The sequence below is a fragment of the Macaca fascicularis genome, chromosome 3 (assembly GCF_037993035.2).
Source record: "Macaca fascicularis isolate 582-1 chromosome 3, T2T-MFA8v1.1".
Taxonomy (NCBI): Eukaryota; Metazoa; Chordata; class Mammalia; order Primates; family Cercopithecidae; genus Macaca; species Macaca fascicularis.
Window position 1 is genome coordinate 101,083,631 of NC_088377.1, and position 25,028 is coordinate 101,108,658.

General features: G+C 39.4%; 1 protein-coding gene across 9 annotated transcripts in view; it reads left to right on the forward strand.

Moving 5' to 3' along the window:
- The window catches only part of CPVL (carboxypeptidase vitellogenic like), a 205,306-nt gene that overhangs the window by 4,557 nt on the left and 175,721 nt on the right, over nucleotides 1-25,028 (forward strand). For 4 of the 9 annotated variants that reach the window (XM_065542167.2, XM_074035303.1, XM_065542165.2 and 1 more), the window contains exon 2: nucleotides 9,621-9,743. The gene's annotated coding sequence lies outside the window, so the exon portion shown is untranslated. Of the gene's footprint in view, nucleotides 1-939; nucleotides 1,127-1,449; nucleotides 1,546-8,826; nucleotides 8,918-9,620; nucleotides 9,744-25,028 lie in introns of those variants that run through there. The other 5 variants (XM_065542163.2, XM_065542170.2, XM_065542166.2 and 2 more) reach the window with 4 other exon arrangements.

A 25,028-nucleotide genomic window follows, 5' to 3' on the forward strand; every position in this document is an offset into this window, starting at 1 on the left:
ATGATGACGCCACTGCACCCCAGCCTGGGAGACAGAGTGAGGCCCTGTCTCAAAAAAAAAAAAAAAAAAAAAAAAAAAAGCATGGTGGGAGCAGGATCCTTGTTTGCCCAGCCCCTGTATTGTCTACCATACTTTGCATACAATAGGTGCTCAGTGGATGTTGTTCAATAGTTTACTCTTGAATAAATGAGCAAATTAAGGACATCTGTAAATGGTTCTCTTGTATGCCAGTACTTTCCACATTAGTAGCTGTGACTACTGAGCTACAAGACATTGAGTAACACATTGGCAGCAAAAAAAGAACTTGATGGTCATTTAAGGATACTACCTTTGCTGTGAACAAAAAAGACTGAAACGGTGAAACATAAGAATAAAATTTTGATGGAGTAAATATTTGCAATCCCCACCCCACCCTCCATCACCGGCTGTTACAACTCACATGATTTATTGTTTGCAGGGTAGCTCTTACTGTGGTGTAATTTGTTTATTTTGTTTCACCATTCTTTTGAAGTTTAAAAGCAGACAAGAAAGCACTGCAGGGTGAGTGTGGCTGTGCTCCCTCACTGCAGGCACTCTGGGGTGTTGCTTAGTGAAGGTCATTCCCTTTCCCTGTGCTAAACACGGAATGAAATACCGTATTCCTTACTTTCAAGATTAATCTAGTGGTCGGCATTCACAGGAGAATAGCGGGGCTATTCGTCAACTAGCTTTAAATATTTTATGGCAAATACTCAACCATACCCTGAAAGTGGTCCTTTTGCCATCAATTTCTCAACATCAATATGCTCTTTTGCTGTAGTGAGAAATATTTCGCTCTGTAGTTTAAGCCTTATTTCAAATACAAAGACACCTAGTCCTGAGAAAGAGAACGCATTGGCTCTTCTGAGGCAGGCGTCACTAGGGGCAGGAGCTGAGAAACCCGCTGTTTCCTTAGGAGGTGCACAGACGGCCCAGGATGGCTTAGTGAGCAGGCAGCTCAGACGCCGCAGGTAGCGGCCCTGCCTCTGAACAAAGAGGAGTCCACACCTGGAGTGCAGACAAAGGGAGGCCGCCTCTGCTACCCAATTCCCAGTTCACATCGCCTGCTGCTGGGGACCCCTAGTGGCGGCACACGACGCAGGCACAGGTATTCCTGCATCGTCTTTCTCACGGAGCTGCAGCGGGGCTCAGGGGTATTGCCTGGAGTATCCTATTTGGCCACTTAGCTTGGGCGGATCAGATCGGCACATGCAGACACTTAAGGCATGCCATCAGCTACAGTCTCTTTGACTGGAAAGACAGAGAGGGAGAAGGGGAGTGTGGGGGGGAAGGGCAGAGAGAGAGAGAGAGAGAAGAAAGAGAGAGTTTTTCTTTCTGTTTGAAGAGAAAAACAGGATAGCATTCAGAAACTAATTGAATATGTTTTCTTCTGCATGTTGCACTCTCTGGCTTTGTTCCCTGACATTTTAGATTACAAACATCTTTTCTGTCCTCAATGTCCTAAGAGAAATCTAGGATAAACTGAAGCGAAGCCAGCTGTAAGCCTGCTCTGGGCAAAAGCACGGAGTGAGTTTGTTTTTCTTGTCTTCTGGGGGGGTGGGGGGTTCCTAGGCCTTATACTCTTTTTCTATGAAAATTTGCTTTCATAACGGTATATATTTATTCTCGGCTACCTGTCCGTTTATTCAAGCATTCATTAATTCACTCAGTCATGTTGACTAAGCACTCATTATGTGCCAGGGAGTATAGGAGGCTGGGGAATAAAGATATGAGGGAAACTGGCTGGGCGCGGTGGCTCATGCCTGTAATCCCAGCACTTTGGGAGGCTGAGGTGGGCAGATCATTTGAGGTCAGGAGTTCAAGACCAGCCTGGCCAACATGATGAAACCCCATCTCTACTAAAAATATAAAAATTAGCCAGGCATGATGGTGTGCGCCTGTAATCTCAGCTACTGGGGAGGCTGAGAATCGCTTGAACCTGGGAGGCGGAGGTTGCAATGAGCTGAGATTGCGCCACTGCACTCCAGCCTGGTGACAGAGCAAGACTCTATCTCAAAAAAAAAAAAAAAAAAAGACATGAGGGAAAACTATACCCTTGCTGTGAGGGATCCTACAAAACAACCTCGACTCCTTCCTGTGACATTTACATTTCAGCTGGGACAAAGTTTTAAAATAGCTATAGAAATTATTTCTGTTTGGGAATTATAGGTATTGTCCATGCTGGTGACGACTTTCTTTTCAGCAGTTTTGTTGTTGTTGCTTTTAACAAAACGTCCAAAATCAAGCCTCAAAGCCTATTTCTAGACAGTTCCTTTTTTCTCATCCACAGTTTTAGCTTGTCAGCCCAGGGAACAGAGCAGATACTGTACTCTGAATGTCCTCTGCCTTCACTCCCCAAGAAAATCTGAATCAATATTTTCATTTCTTTCCCTGTAGCAGCTATACGTTCAATAACAAAACAGAAATCCTCTTAAAAAAAAAAAAGGGAGAGTAAATGGGCATTGAAGGAAAGCTAACAGACACAATATCTGAGCCAATCTTCTGATACAGAAAACGTATTTTGGTCTTTTACAAATATTCCAGATTGTCTGTAAAACAGAGCAAGTAAAAATGATTCCAGCAAAGTTTAATATGTACGTATGGAGTCAAAAAGACCTGGGCTTCAATCCTAGCTCGTCATTTATTAGCTGTGTGACCCTGAGCAAATTATTTAATCTTTCATTCTTGATCTCTGAAATGGGTTAATAACCCCTATTTACAGACTTGGTGATGATCGAATGAAGTGATAGATGTAATCCAGTGTCTAAAGCATAGAAGTCCAGTTAGGAATTCTAGGTGGCCTTTGTTCCTTAGAGCAAAGTATAGCGTGCTCACATCTGCTTCTCTGGAGTAATCTGTGAGAATTATGGTCTGATGCAAAAGTAATTTTCATCTCTCCCTATCACCTCCATGTTACATCACCTCTATGCAAGTATATTAAGTCATATGAGCCAGGCCTGGGCTTTGAAGATAAATCTGAGTTCAAATCCTAATTTAGCTACAGACAGTTTGGTGACTTTGGACAAATAATCTTTCATATTCTCAGTCTCCTCATCAGGTAAAATGGAGACAATAATATACTTCATATTTATGTAAATGAATGTATGCCCAACAGTAATGTTATTAGCACTCAATTATATTCTGCACAGCAGGTAGTTTTTAACTGTGTTGATTCCTGGGGAGAAAGTGGATGTTGACAACACATCAGGATCTTTTTTTATTTTGTATTTTTATTTTTTGAGAGGGAGTCTTGCTCTTGTTGCCCAGGCAGGAGTACAATGGTGCAATCTCAGCTCCTGCCTCCCAGGTTCAAGTGATTCTCCTGCCTCAGCCTCCCAAGTAGCTGGGATTACAGGTGGGATTACACCACCACACCTGGCTAATTTTTGTATTTTTAGTAGAGACAGGGTTTCTCCATGTTGGCCAGGCTGGTCTGGAACTCCTGACCTCAGGTGATCCGCCCACCTCGGCCTCCCAAAGTGCGGGGATTACAGGTGTGAGCCACCGTGCCTGGCCATACATCAGAATCTTTAGGAAGTGGCATGTATAATATAAAAGAGCATACTCAAGTTCTCTCTTTCTCTCTCAAGTTCTCTCTGTCACACACACACACATACACATACACACACACATACCCCACTAGATGATAATGTCTTACATCTGGACATATCCCTATCCCGTCCCATTGGGTGAGAAACCTGGTGGAATTTCAAAGTAGATTTCAATAAAAGTATAGACAGATTATTTAAGCTCTCTGCCAAATTTGGCCCCTATAAGATGAAGGAGTAGAAACCAACATTTCATGACCACTGCTACTGCCGCAACTATTATGACCACTCTCACGATGTTTTCTGCCATTAGTGACATAGAAAAGCCACTCTCCTTAAATAATCATTTACTGTGCGCCAGGATCATGCTGAGCACTTTGTAAACGTTATCATATACCCATAACAATTGTGAAGTGAGAATTGTTATCCTCATTTTCCATTTGGGGAAACTGAGGCTAGAAAACTTATATAATATCTTAATTAAAATGCTGAACAACTCTAGCTATAGATATTATCATCCCTGTTCTTTTTGGTTAAGAAAACAAAAAATTAGAGAGGGTAAGTAATTTATCAAGGTTACAGGCATTAATTTGAACACACCTTTGGCTGATTCATTCCAATATACAATGAAAAAAAAAAACCTTACCCTTTTGTTTTTATTTGAAATTTCAGCCTGCTGTTATGGTAAGTATTTTCCTGTTTGAGACTTTAGTCAGGTGAGAAGTCTTTAAAATCCATGTTCTTTGCTTGAATACTCATGTTTTTATTTTTATTTTTCCTTCCTTCTCTCTCCTTCCCTCCCTTCTTTCCTTCCTTCCTTCCTTCTCTCTCTCTCCTTCCCTCTCTCCCTCTCTCCCTCTCTTCCTCTCTCCCTCTCTCCCTTCCTCCCTTCCCTTGCCTTCCCTTCCCTTCCCTCTCTGTCACGCAGGCTGGAATACAGTGACGCAATCACAGCTCACTGCTGCAGCCTCAACCTCCTGGGCTTAATCAATCCTCCCACCTCAGCCTCCCAAGCAGCTGGGACTACAGGCACGTGGCTGTTTTTTAAAATTTTTAGTGGAGACAGGGTTTTGCAATGTTGTCCAGGCTTGTCTCAGACTCCTGGGCCCAAGTAATCTACCCACCTTGGCCTCCCAAAGTGCTGGTACAGGCATGAGCGGCCGGGCATGGCCTACTTACGTCTTTCAATTTGAACCTAGGATGATACTGTCATTTTTCTTTGCCTAAAACATAAACTTTGGGGTAGGCCAGGTTCCAGGGAGCTCACAGGACTTGTACTCCTGACCCCAAGGGCCCTGGCAGGGACAGGCATAGTATAGGGAGACGAAGAAGTCATTTGCCCGAATGCAGGGAAGGGATCAAAATTATTCCCTAATCAAAAACCCCATCCTGTTCAACTTCCGGTTGCTCAGAGTTCCATAGTGAGAACTTTACTTCTTAAACTTACTGAAACAATACAGTGAGCATCTGCTATAATTTAATCACCTCTGGGGAACTGAAGGAATTAAATAAAATAACGACTTTCACATGGGTGAGTTTCCCTATCTCCAAAAGCTGAATTTAATTCCAAGGGGAACCAACACATAGGACAGGGCTGCACAACCTTTAATATAACTACATATTGGTATTGCTAAAACACAGATTCACATCCAGCAGTTCTAGGGCAGGCCCCTGAATTTCTAACAAGCTTGGAGGTGATGTGAATAATTTTGAGTAATAAAGGTCCTAGGGCGATGGTTTGCAACTTGGGGTATACATGAGAATCACTCAGAAGGCTTTTAGAAATCCCAGTGCCCAGATCACACTCCAGAATAAACAAATCAGAATCTGAGGGTGGCAGAAGGTAGAAAACAAACATCAGCCTTTGTTTTTTATAATTCCCAGGTGATTTTGATATGCTGCTAAGGTTTGATAAGAAAGATGGGATTCAGAGAACAGATTATATTGTTGAAGAGTTTGGCTGGAAATGGTAAACGCTAATGTTGCTCCATGATTTTGCCAGGATTGTCTCTGGTCATGAAGGAAAGAGAAGGAATCAGATTCTTATCAAGATCATGTAACCACAGACATCATGATATGAGAAAATAGAATAAAATCTAACATTAGCATGAAATTTTCTCAGTCAATGTGGAGCAATTCTTCTTCAAATTTTGGTCCATATTATGATCTTTAAAATATACTTCTCAATGAATAAGCGTAAACAATAGGCACTTACTTTAGGATCACTCCCACAAGAACAGCCAGCTGTCAGTGAGGCAGATGTTTTCCAGCAAATCCACTCTATCATTTCTCAATCATAAAGAAGATTAGAAATGGGATTTTCAGCTCAGATGGGGTTGAAAGGTGATGTTTATGCCTAAGAAATACTTCACACCACAGCTAGAAAAATTGGTTTGGAGAAAAAATATCTCACAACTTCTTATGTGTTCTGAATATAAGAAAGTAAAACCCTCAGCTTGGACAGAAAGAGGTGGTATCACAAACGAATGCACTTGCCATCCATTCTCAACGGTGGCAGAAACAGAGAGGCAAAAGTATTTTAGCTGACTCTTTATACCCGAAGATTTTCGTCCTTATCCACATAAACTCCCATTCCTCAGGGCTGACATTGAAAGGGTGAAAAATTAAGTAAACCACAATGTTTACAGTGGTTAACTCAGGTGTGATGCTTAATTTTATGCATCAACTCGATTGGGCTGTGGGGTGCCCAGGTATGTGGTCAAACATTATTTCTGGGTGTTTCTGTGAGTTTTTGGATGAAGTTAACATTTAAATCAGCACACTGAGTAATGCAGATTGTCCCCCAGTATGTAGATGGGCCCCATCACATCAGTTGAAGGCCTGGAGAAAACAAAAAGGCTGACCCTCCCGTGGCAGTAAGAGAAAACTTTCCTCATGGCCTTTGGAATGAATCGTCAGCTGTTTTCCTGCCTTCAGATTCAAACTGAAACATTGGCTCTTCCTGGGGTTCCAGCCTGCTATCTTGACAGGAACTATACCATCAGCTCTCCTGGGTCTCTTACATGCCAAGTCATCCTGCATATCTGGGACTCACTCCATAATCAGCCAATTGCATACACTAAATCTCTCCTATCTGTATATCTCATATAGTCATATATTTTCTCATATAAATATATATATCTATGAGATATATAGACATATGAGATATGAGATATACCATATATAATATTCCTAAATATATATCATATATATCCACTACATATCTTATATGTAGATTGTGTGTGTGTATATATATCCTATATATATTTCTTCTATGAATATCTCTTCTATCCATCTATCTATCTATCATCTATCTGTATCTCCTGTACAGTTAGTAGTCCTTTGGTATCCATGGGAGACTGGATCCAGAACCCCTCCTCAGATATCAAAATCTGCACATGCCCAAGTGTCTTATATAAAATAGTGTAGTATTTGCAGATAACCTATGCATAGCCTCCTGTATACTTTGAATCATCTCTAGATTACTTACAATACCTATACTATGTAAATGCTATGAAACTCGTTGTTATGCTCCATTGCTTTTTATTTGTATTATTTTTAATTGTTGTATTGTAATTTTTATCATTTTTTCTAATATTTTTGGTTGGTTGAATGCACGGGTGTGGAACCTATAAATATGGAGAGCTGACTACATATGTATCTCCTATTAATCTATATCTAATCTACATATATCATATACCCTATACATATATCTTCTATATATCTCTCTCTTATTGGTTCTCTTTCTCTAGAGAATGCCACCAATTCAGCACTTAAAACATTCTGGGCCAGATGTGGTGGCTCATGCCTGTAATCCTAGTACTTTGGGAGGCCGAGACCAGCAGAGCACTTGAGGCCAGAAATTTGAGACCAGCATGCCCAACATGGTGAAACCCTGTCTCTACTAAAAATACAAAAGTTAGCCAGGTGTGGTAGTGCACACTTGTAAACCCAGCTACTTGGGAGGCTGAGGCATGAGAATTGTTGAACCTGAGAGACGAAAGTTGCAGTGAGCCGAGATCATGCCACTTCACTCCAGCCTGGGTGACAGAGCAAGACCCTGTCTCAAAAAAAAAAAAAAAAAAAAAAAAAAAGGCCAAGCACGGTGATTCACACCTGTAATCCCAGCACTTTGGGAGGCCAAGGTGGGCAGATCACCTGAGATCGGGAGTTCAAGACCAGCCTGACCAACATGGAGAAACCCTGTCTCTACTAAAAATACAAAATTAACCGGGTGTGGTGGCACATGCCTGTTACCTCAGGAGGCTGAGGCAGGAGAATTGCTTCATCCCAGGAGGCAGAAGTTACGATGAGCCAAGTTTGCCCATTGCACTCCAGCCTGGGCAACAAAAGCAAAACTCCATCTCAAAAAAAAAAAAAAAAAAGTCTGCCATATTTTCCAGTTGCCTTCCTACCTGTCTCTCTCATACAATGGGAAGATTCTGGAGGGCAGTGATGATGCTTTGCTGTTTTCATATATCCCTTCTCTAACCCAAGAATCTTTCCTGTAATAGAATTTCAGAAATGTAGAATCCAGCTGAGTGTTTATCTTTGTTCTGGATTCTCAAGCCATTTAAAGGCAGCAGGCTGTCCTGATTTTCCACACGAAAGGGCAGAAATGGGATTAACACAATAGGATGCTGTCTCTATTCTCTTCTATCCTGTTCAAGGAATTTAATTTCCTATAAGCCTACCTCCAATTCTCCTTGGGACAGTTATATTCAAGAACCTTAATGCTTCAGACCCTCTTTTGACATTAAATCTTTGCTAAATGCTAACGATCTTGAGGGACATTGGGTTTACTCAACTTGTATTTTTAGGCATGAGTGTATGTAATTGTGTAGACAAAGTATTTGAACGTTGAGCTGATATTTTAAAGTTTTGATCCAAATGTGTGATATTGGATAAAAATACCCTAGGAGGTTTAATGTGGGTAATACAGACTAAACTCGTCAAGTAGTTAAATAGGATTATCTGACAGGACTTATGAAAACGTCTGAAGAATATTACAACTTTCTACCTTTTCATTTTGATCTGGGTCCCCATATCCCTATTCTGCTACACTCTGTGTGTCATGTCACAATGAGGAGCTTTTGTGTTTTAATGCTGCTTATGATCTTATTTCATTATTGGTAGGTGGAACACTATCAGATTAATACAACTCTTTTAAGGCATTGAATAGAAAGATTCCACCACTGCTAACCTTCTTCTGCATTCCTATTTTTCAAACTCTATCATTACCTTCTCTTCTGTAGAGCATCCTGTCACCATCTTATAATAGAAGTTCAGCTCATTTGCATATGCATTTGCAGGTTTTCCTTAAGAGGAAGACGGCACAATGATTAATGAGTGTGAGTTCTCATTTTGCAAAATGAATATTGTCTTTTCAAAAAATATTCCATCTTTCAGAGCATTGAAAGACATAGTCATAATTTAAGTAAGAAAAAGTCATTTACAGCATTTATGCTATTTAAGATGTTTTGCTTATAAAGTAATTCACGCTTACAGTAGACATGTTAGAGGCAAAAAAAAGAGATAAGTAAGACAAAAAAGAAATCATCCATATTCCCTCCACCATGAAAAAATACTTTGGTACTTTTCCCCGCCTTGGGAATTAGCAGTTTAGCAGCCTGATTTTTGCAGTTTACATTACATAGCAATATGAACATTCATGTGGAAAATGTTTGTTAGGACCTATATAAAAAATGTCTATTTTGGAATGTTAAGATTATTAGTGTCTACTTGATTTAGTTTTTCTAGATTGTGTAATTTTTTAAATGAGTACATTTTACTTTTCTAGTTGGAGGCAATAATAAAGCTACTTTCCTTTTGGAATGAACTTGTACAATTATTTTCCATGTCATTATAGATTTCTAATGTGACTTTTAATGGCAATATAAAATTCCTTTCCATTAATCTACAATAATTCATGTTGTTATTCCTCCATTGATTCAAATTTAGGTTGTTTCACAGTTTTTGGCTTTTTTTTGAATTACTCTTGGACCACCATCCTTACACATAAATCTATCTGTGCCTTTCTGTTTATTTTCTTAGGCTTGATTGCTGTAAATTAAACACATCAGTGGCAGGGGCACCAGCTGCACAACGCTAGGAACCACCAAACACAGTGTATTCTACATAAATGTTGCTGCCAGGAGCCCCAGTTCAAACTACAATGTGAGTAATGTCTGCTGGAGTAGAATAATAGCTGAAGCCTTGGTCAAAGGCTATGAAAATGTTTAAAGCACTAGATAAAAATTGCCTAGCTGCCTTCTGGAAAAAAGTGTCTGAATTTATATTCATTCCAGAACTCACCACATATATCATGATCGAGAACTAGAATATATTTTAAAACACAAATTCCCTAGGAAAAAATGGCCTCCCATTGCTGTATTCATTTGTATCTAACTGATTACTAGGGAGATTGACTTTTTGCTTATGTCTACTAGTCATTTGTATTTCTTCTTTTGCAAACTGCCTATTCATATCTTTTGGCAAAATAATAGTAAGTACTGAGTAACAGTAATTGGCACCAAGAGTTGTTCATGTATGATCTTACTTACTCTTTTCAATTACATTGCAAGCAGTCATGCTTATTATCTCCGTATTAGAAATTAGAACTCTTAAGAGGTAGATGGATGATACGAGTCTTGTCCAACATCACACAGAATGTGACGGGGCCTGGATTTGAACCCAGCTCTAACTCCAGAGCCTAAGCTCTTAATCTTTGGACTCTAGTGCCCCTTAATTAGTGTGTTAGTGCTCTTATTATTATTTTGTAATCTTTATATAGTAATCATAATAATCTTTAATTGGTCAAATTTGTGGCAAAGGTATTTTTATTGGCTCATTATTTGCCTTACTTTGATTTATACAGATTTAAGTCATTTTTATATCAATTTAGATGACCTTTTTTTTTTTTTTTTTGAGATGGAGTCTTGCTCTGTCGCCCAGGCTGGAATGCAGTGGCATGATCTTGGCTCACTGCAACCTGTGCCTCCTGGGTTCAAGCAATTCTCCTGCCTCAACCTCCTGAGTAGCTGGGACTACAGCCATGTGCTACAACGCCTGGCTAATTTTTTTGCATTTTTAGTAGAGATAGGGTTTCACCGTGTTAGTTAGGATGGTCTTGATCTTTCCTGACCTCGTGATCTACCCGCCTCAGCCTCCCAAAGTGTTGGGATTACAGGCGTGAGCCACCACGCCTGGCCTAGATATCACTATTGGTACTTTATCACATTTTTAAAATATTTTAAATTTGATTCACAATATTATTAAAATGTTTGATGTGAAATATTTTCCTTTCTAATAAAAAAAAACTATTGGAGAACAGACTGACTTCAGAATATTAATAACGAAACATATGTAAGCATAATATGTGAATATTTGGAAACGAAATAATCTACATCATTGATGAAAGGACATCTTATTTCTCATTGATATTTCCACTGTTTGCAGGGAAATATAATCATTTGAAAATACAAGACAAATAACAAAAGATCAATAGAATGCTTAGCAATGTAAGTTATCTTAATGCTTTCAAAATAAGACAGTGATTAGATTGTTTGTAATGCTTAAGTTGATTTGCTTGCAATAATAAATAAATCCTCACATGCACTAACTTAGTTTTGCAAAGTATAACAAAAAAAATGAACCTAACGAATGGTATATAGCCCCTCCACAAATGTCCAGTTCTTACCTGTGTTTTGCACTGATATAAAATAGAATAGTTATTATTTTGTAATTTGAGAAATAAAAAACCTGGTAATTACTGATGGTTTCTCTACTTAGAAAAAGGAGAATATTTATTTACATATATCAGAGTAATTCTATTTGGCAAAGGACATATATCAAAATAATAATCATTCGTGTTACTAACATCTGCCTTGTTCTTGCTTAGGAAGGAGACTTAGGACAAGTGTCACAGTCTTTCCTTCTCACTCCATGAAGAATCTGTGTTGAGTCTGGGTTCCTAGGTTTTCTAGCATCTGAGAGTGGTCAAAAAATTCTCAAAGTGCAAAACTTCAGCCCGAGTTTCTGTGCAGAGCATTCAGGAGTCTTTTCTCAACAAGGTTGACCGAGGAAGGCCGACACTGCGTGGGAAGGCAGGCAGAACTGATCTAGCAAAGAGTGAAGGGAGCACTCTTCCTCATGACTTGGAGTGGAATGGGGTGGTTCTTAAGGATGGCATTCCATGCCCACTCTCATGCAGTGCTGTGTGAGGAGATGGAGACTTCTGAAGGGTTCTCCCAAGATGGCAGCATGGCCTAACACAAATAAGCCTTATGCCCAAGCTTGGCAAAAAGAAAATCGAGGGGCTGTTTTCAAAGGGTCCATGAGGACTGTAAGTGTGTCTGCATGATATTGGAGGATCACCTCCTGTTTTCTGACACCAAGAGAGATGCTGGGTCCCCTATAATCCTAAGGAGGCAGGAGACCTCAAAACCATGACTGAGGAGGTGCAAATGCTGGTTAGCTCTGGTAGGTGGGGTCCTGCCTGGACTATAATGCCCCTTAACTGGTGTGTTAGTGTTCTTTTTATTAGTTTGTAATAACTCTTTACATAGTAATTAACCTTTGATTGGTCAAATTTGTGGCAAGTGCATTTTTATTGGCTGATTATCTGCCTTAATTTGATATAGCATAGGGATTTAAGTCATTTTTCATATCAATGTAGATGGCGAATTCCACTCCAAGTTGTGAAATTAATTAATTAATGCCAAACAGTCACTCAACAAACAGTAACTGAGCCCCTACTATGATCCAGGCATATGTATAGACCCTGAGAATATAACAATAAACAAAGTCCCTGCCTTCAAGAGGCACAGACAATGAACTGTTTTTTTAAAAAGATAACTTCAAATGCTGAAAAATAAGTGTTCAGATGAACATAAAACAGCATGCTCAGGCAACGTCTCTTGGAGGATGTGACATTTCAGCAGAGACCTGATCTTGCAGGTCTGGAGGAGGGAACAGCAGATCTAAAGGGCTGAGTCAGACACGAGCTGGGTGTGTTAGAGGAACAGGAAAGGCGGCCAGTGGAGCTGGTGTCAAAGGAATTAAACGGCATGCAGAGGAAGACCAGGTCAGAGGCTGAGTAGATGTCAGATCCTAGCAGCCACATGGGTCACAGTGGAGATTTTCTGTTTATTTCTAGACACAATGGGAAGCCACAGAAGCTTTTAGGAAGGGGATGACATGTTCTGATTCATACTGAAAAGATCACTTTGGCAGCTGTGGAAAAGGATAGTCAGAAGAGCAGGGTGCATGGTGGCTATGTGATTATTCCAGTGGTTTCAAAGAAAAGCTGATTGTGTGGACAGAGGATAGTAGCAGCAGAGATGGCAAGACACCATCAGACTCAGGGTAGAATCTGACAACACTTGCTGATGATGGAATGTGAGGCATGAGATAAACAATCATCAAGGTGACTCCTAGGTTTTTAGCTGAGCAGTTAAATGGTTGATGGTGCCACTTGCTGTGATGGTGAAGGCTTGGGGAGGGAAACTTTGTGTAGGGATGGAACCAAGGGTTGTGTTTGGGACATGTGAAGTTTGAGGCACCTATGAAATGTCTAAGGAGATGTCAAGTAGCAGGGTTTCGAGAGAGGTCTGGGTTGGAAAAAAAGATTTTGGTTATAAAGTGAATGAATGAAAGAACAGATAGATAGGCGGGAGCATAATGATAACGGTAGGTGTTTAGAAGGAAAGAGGGTTGGGGTATAGACAGTAAAGTGGATGGATGGATGGATGACTGCACAGATGGATGAATGGACAGATAGATAGATAAATAGGTAGATATTAGTAGGTGGACAGATAGATAAACAGATGGAAGAAGGAAAAGAGCTAGAAAAAAAATGAGGGGACAGAGGAAAAGTCAGTTAAAAAAAAAAAAAAAGGGCCAGGCATGGTGGCTCACACCTGTAATCCCAGCACTTTGGGAGGCCAAGACAGGCGGATGACTTGAGGTCAGGAGTTTGAGACCAGACTGGCCAACATGGTGAAACCCCATCTCTACTAAAAATACAAAAATTAGCCCAGCATGGGCATGTGCACCTGTAATCCAAGCTACTCAGGAGATCGAGGCAGGAGAATTGCTTGAACCCGGGAGGCGGAGGTTGCAGTGAGCAGAGATAGCACCACTGCACTCCAGCCTGGATGACAGAGCGAGACTCCGTCTCAAAAAAAAAAAAAAAAAAGAAAAGAAAACAAAACAAAACAAAACAAAAAAAGAAAGAAAAAAGAAAAAGAAACGATCTCCTATATAGGTATAAATCACTTTAAGCGATCTGAAGACTAGAAAGGAATAAGTTTCCCAGTGAATAAATTTTTTAGTGTCTCTGTGCTGGAAGACAATGTTCACTAAACTAAAAATATTTTATCTTATGGAGAAAATTATTTTATATTTGTCTCTTCCTTCTATATTTTCTCCCCTCTCTTTCCTGCCTTCTTTTGCATTAAATGATTTTTTTTCATTCCCATTTTCTCTGTATTTATTTGGAAGTTATAAACACTGTTTCTATTCATTTAGAAGTTAACCTAAGCATTTTAACATATAAGCTTAACCAAGCCTAATGTTTATCCGTATTCTTACCATTCTGACCAGTGATCAAAGAGCACGAAGTTGCTTTCCCTTTCCTTCCTGGCTTCCTATTTATATGCTCTTCCTTCTAGTATTTCAGCTCAATCTCATTTTTTAAACATGAGAAGTTAGCCATTATTTGTTGTTTTATACTGTCTACGTTAATTTAGGTTTAAACAGAAGTTTCCCATTTTCTTGGCTCAAAATTCTTTCTTGCATATTAGATCTTCCTTCTGTATTCTTTTTTCTTCCTAAAAAAATCCTTTTAAAGCTTCTTTGTAAGGGTGTCTTAGTAGTAATCCCTTTCAATTTTTGTCTATAAATGTGTTTACTTTGTCTTTCCTTTGGAATCAAAGTTAGATTTGTGTAGGATTCAAGCCGACAGTTAATTTCCTTCAGCAATTTGAAGAGACATACTGCTAATAAAGACAAACCCATTGTGTTCTGACATGTTTTCTTGCCAATAAGACGTCCACTATTAATGTAGTTATTATTTCGTTTTGACTTTTTTTCTTTCTTTTTTTCTCTCTGTTTGGGGGAATCTGAAGCTTTCCTACAGTGTATCTAAATGTGACTTTATTTTTATTTATCCTGCTCAGGACCTATTGGCCTTCTTGACTTCTCTTCTGGATCTCCGTAGTCAGAATAAATAAATAGTCATGGTCTTTTTTTTTTTCAATTATGGAAAATAGCCACGATCTCTTTGAATATTGCCTAATCTGTCCTAAAATGTCAGTGAATTAGACATATGTTAGACTTTCTCACTCAATACTTCCTAACCCTTCTTTCATGTTTTTCACTGTTTTTTTTGTTGTTGTTGCTGTTGTTGTTTTGTTTTTTTTTTTTCCCTATGCTCTGCTTAGGAAACTTATCTTCTACTACTCTCCTTCCTGTTGGCTATCTATCAACTTATCTATATTAGTCTGTTCTCATGCTGCTAATAAAGACATACGCAAGACTGGTAATTTATAAAGGAAAGAGGAAAAATTGACTCACAGTTCCCTATGGCTGGGGAGGCCTCACAATCATGATGGAAGAGCAAGGAATGTCTTACATGGTGGCAGGCAAGAGAGAGAATGAGAGCCAAGCAAAAGGGGAAATGCCTATAAAATCATCAGATCTCAGCCGGGCGCAGTGGCTCATGCCTATCATCCCAGCACTTTGGGAGGCTGACGTGGGCAGAAAATCTGAAGTCAGGAGTTTGAGACCAGCCTTGCCAATATAGTGAAATCCCCTCTTTACTGAAAATACAAAAATTAGTCAGGAGTGGTGGCATGTGCCTGTAATCCCAACTACTGAGGAGGCTGAGGCAGGAGAATCACTTGAACCCAGGAGTCAGAGGTTGCAGTGAGCCGAGATCATGCCACTACACTCCAGCCTGGGCGACAGAGAGAGGCCCTGTCTCAAAAACAAATCATCAGATCTCGTGAGATTTATTCACTGCCATGAGAACAGTATGGGGGAAGCACCCCAAGGATTGAATAATCTCCCACTGGGTCCCTCCCACAACATACGGGAATTATGGGAGCTACAATTCAATATGAGATTTGGGTGGGGACACAGCCAAGCCATATCATTGTCTAATCTACTGCTTATCAACTGAAATGAACACAATTTTTATGTTTTTCATTTATAGAATTTTGCTTGGTTATTTTGTGTCTCTCTTCTAGCTTCTTGATCCCGTGTCACTCTAAAAATTCTTTTTTTTTTTTTCGAGATGGAGTTTCGCTCTTTTTTGCCCAGGCTGGAGTGCAATGGCGCAATCTTGGCTCACTGCAACCTCCACCTCTCGGGTTCAAGCAATGCTCCTGCCTCAGCCTCCCAAGTAGCTAGGATTACAGGTGTATGCCACCATGCCCAGCTAATTTTGTATCTTTAGCATAGCCGGGGTTTCACCATGTTGGCCAGGCTGATCTTGAACTCCTGACCTCAGGTGATCCACCCACCTCGGCCTCCCGAAGTGCTGGGATTACAGATGTGAGTCACTGCACCTGGCCTCTCAAAATTCTTTAATCATTGTGCTAGATATTTTCTTTCTACCCCTTCCAAATCCACTCTCTACCATGTTCCATCCTGCTTTATGTCCCCGTGGCTAATCAGCTGAGCAACCTGTCCCTTGTCTGGACAGGTTCCTGTCCCTCTGGGAGGAGAAGCAGACCTTGGCTATCTACTGGTGTAGCCTCCAGGCCTCGAAGAGCTTTGCTGTCTCTCCTCAGGGGCTGATGGCTTTTGCTTCTATCCTTTCCCCAGAAGCAGATCTCTGCCTGCATACCAAAATATGGAAAGACGGGATTGCTGGCCCCCCTCCAGAGGCAGAGGGCTTTGCTTCTCAAGGGCTTGCTGCTTCTTCCTGACAGCTTAATTAAGGCTTTTGCTCCCATGAGAGGAGCATCAAGGTGTGGGGGCAGCCACCTCCTCCTGCATCCTGTGCCATCAAAGGGGAGCTCTCTCCAGCCTTTTACCCTGCCCCAGTCTTCCTCAAGAGCACCCTCTCTTCCCCATGGAGACTGTGAAGAGAAGCTCGGGAGTGTGTGTGAACTCTGCTTGTGTCTGGACCTCTCTCAGTTATTCTAAATTAATATGAGATATGAGTGCACACTCAGTCTTTAGAAATTCTTTTTTTTTTTTGAGACAGAGCCTCCCTCTGTCGCCCAGGCTAGAGTGCAGTGGCGTGCTCAGCTCACTGCAGCCTCCACCTCCCGAGTCCAAGTAATTCTAGTGCCTCAGCCCCCCCAAGTAGATGGGATTACATGGGGTTACAGACATGAACTACCACACGCAACTAATTTTTTTTTTTTGGGGGGGTAGAGACAGGGTTTCACCATGTTGGATAGGCTGGGCACCTGACCTCAAGTGATCTGCCCGCCTCAGCCTCCCAAAGTAAGGAATTCATTATTTTTTTTTAAAAAAATATTTCTTCTTACTCACTCCATGGCACCCCCCTCTTCCTCCCATATTCTGCCAAAGGTGCAACAATTCCATATCCTGACTCTTATTAGAAATGCTTTTTATCCTTTGAGGTTCACTTTCCTGGTTGCCTTGTGACCTCAAGTCTCTGATGAGTTTAAGGAAAGAAAGTTATAATATTGTATACTGTTCATCATTTTCTTGTTATTAGGATGGGGGTGACATTCTCTCATAGCTTTCTACATCCCAAGCAGGGGCAGAAATCCTCATATATTATTAATAACACCACCTTTCACTTCACAATCACTCTGGACTGGAGGATAAATTATATGGCTGCAGAAGGTTAGGCCCCCACTGGAGGCTACCAGCACCTGGCAGATGCATTCAGCACAATGCCAACTACAGGGCTTTTTTTCTCTGGGTTCCTGCTTACTTTTCTGGCCTTTGAAGATTTCCTTGACTTTCCTATAAGCTTAGGTGTGCATTTCTAAAAATGTTTTTATGTTTTCTTAAAAACTATCTCATCCAGCTTTTTAAAATTTATTTGTTTATTTATTCATTTGATACAGAGTCTCGCTCTGTCGCCCAGGCTGGAGTACAGTAGCACAATCTCAGCTCACTGCAACCTCCGCCTCCCGGGTTCAAGTGATTCTCCTGCCTCAGCCTCTCGAGTGTCTGGGATTACAGGCGCCTGCCACCACACCCAGCTAATTTTTGTATTTTTAGTAGAGACACGTTTTTGTCATGTTGGCCAGGCTGGTCTCGAACTCCTGACCTCAGGTGATCCACCTGCCTCAGCCTCCCAAAACGCTAGTGTGCCACCACACCCGGCCTTATCCAGCATTTTTAAGTGGCAGAAAAGCTTCTCCAGGTATCTAGTGAGTCATATAGCTGGAAACAAAAGTTGAAAAAAAATGTTTTATAATATTAAAATGTTAAGGTTTTACTTCTTTCCCAATTAACATTAATGATTCTTGAAATCATTGGTCAGATGACTGTATGTCAACAAGCAATGGTTAATATGAAATTAATATTTAAAAAATGGAATCTGTTAATGTCAAAGATCGACTTTACTAAGCTTTTCTTAAATACTCTAAAAATTCAATTTATCTGGAGGGTGTTAACATGAATAATTTAAAATTCATTTCCCAACTACAAGGGAAATCAATTTGATTCCAGTGGTTTTCCTGAATCCGAAGGCTTGGTTATTTTAAATAATTTTTTTGGATGATAAATAGGTGGCAACATGATGATAGATGAGACAGAGATTATTGTTATAGCATATTAAGGAAACTTTAGACACTGATGCTATCATAACCAAGGGTGAGCCTAGGTGTAGAAGTCCCAGTGTTCCTGGAGCAGAATGTTGATCAACTGGATGCGACCAATCAACTAACAGAAATCAGCTGTGATGCCCACAGCAACCATGCTGCTGAGAACTCAGTGGGCTGGATGCTGGAGAGGAGGTGGTGCTGTTTTAATGATTTACAATAAGATGCCCCATTAAAAGACTGAATCATTGTAGAATCCCCCCATATATGGAAACCTAGGTACTTCCTGGGTTCCCTCTAGGTGGCAATGTAATCCAAGCATATACATGTGATCCTGCTGACCCTACATCTGACTTGGCCCATCTGGCTGACTAGGGGGCTGTCTCCACCATTCCATGAGTTTTTTTCTCCTGTGTACCATCCACTGCACCCTACACTGCGCACTCTGTTGAGGAGGACAATTATTTCAGATACAGCTGGATTGTTCTTTAAAGATAAACATATGGGAATTGGGGGCATCCCTCCAAATCAGCCCTTAAGTTCATTTGTAAGAACTATATGTGAGGGCATGCTTAAAAGCTTCAGCTGCAACAACTTCATTTCTTAAAAAGTGATGGATTCGATAATGTTAGATGGATTTGATAGGCATATATTATTTTATGGAAAAATGAAAATGCATTCTCTGGAGACACACTGGTAGATTTCTAAATTATGTCATATGCTTGGATTTAGCCCGCAATAACTGCTGTACTCTGAATTGTTCATCTCCGGAAAAGTATTTAGTTTGTGGAATTTGATTTAATAGTGCCCCTTAAAGTTTTAGAGTTTGTCTTTCCGGTCCACATGTGAAAGAAAGGTTAAAAGTCTCTGACCTTAAACTCTGTACAAAGAAGGCCCTCGGGGAAAAAAAGCTCGGGGCTGAATTGAGGAGGATTCTGGGTAGATTCCTCTCCGTCTAGGATCCCCACCATATTAGTTTACTTGAGTTGTGACGCCCCTTCTTCTAACAAGCTCAGCTTTAAGACTCTGAACTGGCTAATGCTGTAGTTTATTCCATTACGTATGTATTATGTTGGTTTGTATCCCCACAGAATCACTAAGCCCAATTTACAGGTTGTTCTTCTTTACAGACCTGTGAAATCCCCTGGATGCTCCGAAGAGCTTTGGGGTTTCTGGGGGCGTGGCAGAAAGAATGCAGTAGGAAGCATATTAGTGGATGTCTGCACCGTTCCTTCATGCGAAAGAGCAGCGCATATGTAAGCAATGTTAGGGCTCTGCAGGCAAGAGTCAGAACTAGGGGGAAACCGGCAGTTCATTATGTCCAACGCCTTCCATCTCTATTGACACACCTCAGAAACAGTCGTTTTGAAATGAATCAGCTGAGTCATAGAGCAATGTAATTGATATGGTTTGGCTGTGTCCCCACACTAATCTCACCTTGAATTCCCACATGTTGTGGGAGGTAACTGAATCATGGGGGCAGGTCTTTCCCATGCTGTTCCCGTGATAGTGAGTAAGTCTCACGAGATCTGATGGTTACTATAAGGGGAAGTTTTCCTGCAGAAGCTCTTTTTACCTGCCACCGTCCACGTAAGATGTGACTTGCTCCTCCTAGCCTTCCGCCATGATTGTGAGGCCCCCCCCCCAGCCATATGGAACTGTAAGTCCAATTAAACCTCTTTCTTTTGTAAATTGCCCAGTCTCGAGTATGTCTTTATCAGCAGTGTGAAAACAGACTAATACAGTAAGTCATTTTTGCCTGAGATTAGATATTACAGAAAGTCACACAGAAGTGTTCCATGGAGTTTAGAAATAAAAATTCTAGAAGACATACGTTTGTCATGTAATGGTTGGTTTTTCTTCAAAATATTCAGTGAATGTACAAAACCCATTTTAAACTAAGGACATGTACAAATTACTTAAATTCGTCCCAAGATGAACAACTGGAGAAAATACGAATGATGGGGGAAAATCTAACATGTGTAGTATTCAAAATTAATTAAAGAAAGGGCAGATCTTTGGCATCAAATGGAACAAATGTTTTACTAGAGGTATAGATAAAAGGAACACTGACGTGAAGGAAAGCATATTAAAATCTTGTGTTTGAAGATTCACTGTTCCCTAGAGTTGCTCTGGTAATTAAGATTAGCAAGAAATTTGTCAGATATTAAAACAAAAGAAGAGTTTCATCAGTATCACCAGCAATCTGTTGTTAAACATAAAGTAGCCAAGGAAGCACTTTAGGACCGGGTTTAAGAGCTCAGAGAATCCCCCTCCACCCCATAGGATTCCTGGCAGTTTACCTCCAGAGAATGGGCTTCTGGTAGAAGTCTGGGAGCAATGGATTAGTCAAGAAGGCCAAACACAAGGATCAAAAGGACACCACAGCTGGGCATGGTGCTCACACTTGTAACTCCAGTGCTTTAGGAGGCAGAGGCAGGAGGACCGCTTGAGTCCAGGAGTTCAAGGCTGCAATGAGCTATGATGGTGCCACTGCACCCCAGCCTGAGCAACAGAGCAGCAACCTGTATGTGTGTGTATGTATATGTGTGTGTGTGTATGTGTGTATATATATATATATATATATATATAAAATACATCTTGTCCCTGCCAGGTAGCCATGGAATAAGGGTATGAAGATCTATAGGCACACCAGCTCTGACTGAGCAAACAGTGGTCAGAAATTAGGAAGAAGCTTTTCTGGATCAAATGTATCAAGCAGGCCCTGAGAAGAAAAGACAGAGCAGCACATGATGGCAGCCATACATAGGACACGAAAAGGCAGAAGCCGAAGAAGAATAGGTAGAAAAAGCCAATGGTCCTGTTTTGGTCTTTTCAGTTACTCTTTAGTACACTCTTAGCTACTTAATCTCCCTTTCCCCTTGTTTAAGTGAAAGATAATAGAACAATAACAAAACAGTTATATTTATTTTTAATTAACATAACATTATTGTATATAGACATTTATATAAAAACAAAATAGGACAGAAATCACTAATGGTAAGTTTTCAAAAATAACAATGAAAATGGTGTGTTTAGAGAGGTATGAAAATGGAATTTTGTTAAACTCTAAAAGACAGAGAACACTGTACATGAATGTCTTAGAAGAAGCAACTCAATAGGATGACATATTTTAAGGGATTGAATAATAGAATGTTCTTCCCAGAATCTTCTACAGTGGTAATATCAGCATAGTGCATTTATTCCTAGTACAACCATATATTTTGAGTTACATGCCTTTCAAAAACAGTACTGAATATACAATGCATAGACTACCTAGAATAAGTATGAAAGAAAGAAAACGGAAATGAATAAAATGGGGAAAATTCCACATTTTATTCTATGTAAGATAAATTTCTTATATGTCCTTCAGAATTGCCTATGAAAAGCCACAATTTGAGTTCATTTTCCTCATGATGTCCTAATAATCACCAGGACTTTTATTTTCATCAAATAGAGTTTATTATACATTTATTTCTGAATCACATTGGGCTGGGTATTACTTAAAACATGGCGAATAGAAATAGTTCATATCTCTTAGAAGCTTATAGATTAAATGGATAGTGATAAACACACACACGTAAAAATCATGCACACATAATACATACTTAGTAGCACATGTCTAAACAACATGCATACATGCCAAACTAAATTATTTCTAGTGCTTTTAGAATAATGGAAAAATAGTCTTTAAGTGTGTTTAGTCATCTGATTAGCTGAGACACAAACTGTCCCTGGAAGTCTACAGCTGAGGTTTGAGGGGGAAGAGGGAAAGCCTTCAGCCTATACAGGTTGGGGGATTGGAACAGAGACCCTCACAGAACACTGGGCCTCCAAATAGCAAGGAGTTCTTATCTTTAGAGATACATAGATAAAACTATAGGATGTCTGGCATTTTCTTCATAATAATCCAGGGGTGGGAGGAATGGGTAGAGATTACAGATGCAAAAAAGATTGACTATGAGTCCATAATTGTAGAAGCTGATTATGGCTACAAGGAGGCTTATTATAATATTCTCCTTTGTGTGCTTGAAATTTTCTAAGATAAAAAGTTTTGTTTAAGAACCATTAAAAGAAAAACCATAAACTGTGTAATGGGATTGAAACAAAACTGACACAAGATGAGAATCCAAAATGTCTAAAGAACTTATAGAAATCAATAAGAGAAAGACAAAGAAACTCATTGAAAGATGGTTTAAATAAATAAACAAAGGAGCATTTTATGAAATAAAAAAATAGCCAGACAAAACATCAGAAGATGTGCAGTCTCATTAGTAAGCAGGAAAAAGCAAATTAAAACCACAATGAGATATTCTGTGTGTTATGATATGCTAGGTAATATTGTTGCCACCAACACTCAGGAACCAACAAAATTTTACTTCTTACTCACATTAAATGTCCATTTTAGGTCATCTGGGAACTGAGGTCAGTCATCTGTTCATTATGATCACTCCTGTTCCCAGGGACACACAACATTTACCTCCAATGTTGTAGTCCTCCTTGCCAGAGGAAAGGAAAGCATAGAGGTTTTTGCATCAGTAAGTAATTGCTCCAGCCAGGGACTGGCAGACATTCCTTCACAATCAAGTACAAGTCAAACTCACTTATAACAAGGATTTAGGAAGTGCAATTCCTTCTACTGTGTGCTTGGAAGCAGGGAGAACTGGAAATGTTTAGGGAAAACAAATGACTTTCATAGATGCCAGTTTTTTTCTATCAGATTGGCAAAACTATATAGTCTGACAAAACCAAATATTGGTGAAGATGTAGAGCAATAAAAACATTAACACACTTTTGACTGAAGAGTAAATTGGTGCAACTACTTTAGAAAACAATTTAGTATCATTTAGCAAAGTTGAAAATTTATATAACCTTCAAGTCAGCAATACCACTCTAAGATACATATTTTAGAAATACTTTTGCATATGTGCACCAAAGACATATTCAAATAGGGTCATAGAAGCACTGTTTGTACCAGTGAAATCAAACAAGCAAAAAGAAAAACTGGAAATAGCTCTCATGTCCGCAGATAGTAGATAATTTTTTGAATATTCATTTAATGAAATACCATTTAGGATAGAATATGAATGAACAGATACATGTTTATCTGGTTGAATTTCAAAAACATATTGAATGAAAAAAGTAAGCCTAGAATTATTGTATTTGACAAAGGTCTAAAAAAGTTAAAATTAATATATTATTTTAGGATTACATACCTAAGCAAAAATAAATAATTAAAAGTTAGTTTAACACAAAATTCAAGATAGTGGTTACCTTTGAGTGGATCAAGGTAGGGATGTTACCAGGGACACATTTAAGGTATTGATAATATTATTTTTGTTAAGTTGTTTGGAGTTGTAAACATTGTTCACTTTGTTATTATTCTTTAACTTGTACATATATAGTATATGTACTCTATGCATGCAAAAAAGCCTAGAAATATATCTTACATTGTGGAGAAAAATCAATCAATGGAAACAGGACAAAAATGACACAGATAGTAGAACTAGTAGTCAAGGACATTAAAAGAGCTATTATAAATATATTTCAAATGTTCAAGAAGGTACAGGAAATAGAAAACAAAAAATAGAGAATATCATTGGAATAAAAAACTGTTTTTTTAAGATCAATGAGTGATAAACCTTTAGCTGGATTCATCAAGAAAAAAATAGAAATGATACAAATTATTAATTATAGAAAAGAGAGAGGGGATACCAATACAGTTGTAGATACTAAAAGTATAAGAAAATATTACAACCAACTTTTTTGCCATAATATTTGACAGCTTAGATAAAATGGACAAATTCTTTGAAAGAAACCATCCGCTAGAGATCACTCAAGAAGACATAGATTACCTGAATAGCTCAATAGCTATTCAAGTTATTAAAGTCTTCTAACTATAAAGCTATTATAGTTAGAAACCTCCCCATAAAACAAACAAACAAACAAACTAAAAACCCAGAAAACACATCAAGCCAAGATGGCTTCTCTGGTTAATTTTACCGGACGTTTAAATCAGAAAGACTATCAATTCTACACAAAACTTCAAGAAAATCAAAGAGGGTAAAACTCTTTGCTATCCACATTGGGCGCAGTGGCTGATGCCTGTAATCCCAACATTCTGAGAGGTTGAGATGGGAGGATTGAGGCCAGGAGTTTGAGACTAGCCTGGTCAACATAGTGAGACCCCACCTCTACAAAAACCAAAAAAAAAAAAAAAAAAAAAAAGCTGGGTGTGGTGGCACACACCTGTGGTCCTAGCTACTTGGGAGGGTGAGGCAGGAATCACTTGAGTCCAGGAAGTCAAGGCTGCAGGGAGCTGATATTGTACCACTACACTCCAACCTAGGCATAGAGTGAGACCCTGTCTCCAAACAAACAAACAGACAAACAAAAACCCACTTTGCAACTCAATCTATGAAGCCAGCATTACCTTGACACCAAAACCAAAGATATTACAAGAAAAGAAAATCTACAAATCATGTCTCCTGTGAACATAGTGACAAACACTGTTCACAAATTTTACCAAATAAAAGGTTTATCTCAAGAATGCAGGGTTGGTTTAACATTTGAAAATCAACCCATGTAATTCACCATGTTAATACACCTAAAAAGAAACAACATATGGTCACCTCAATATATGCAGAAAAGCATATGACAAAAATTCAACATCTATGCATGATGAAAAAATTTAACAAACTAA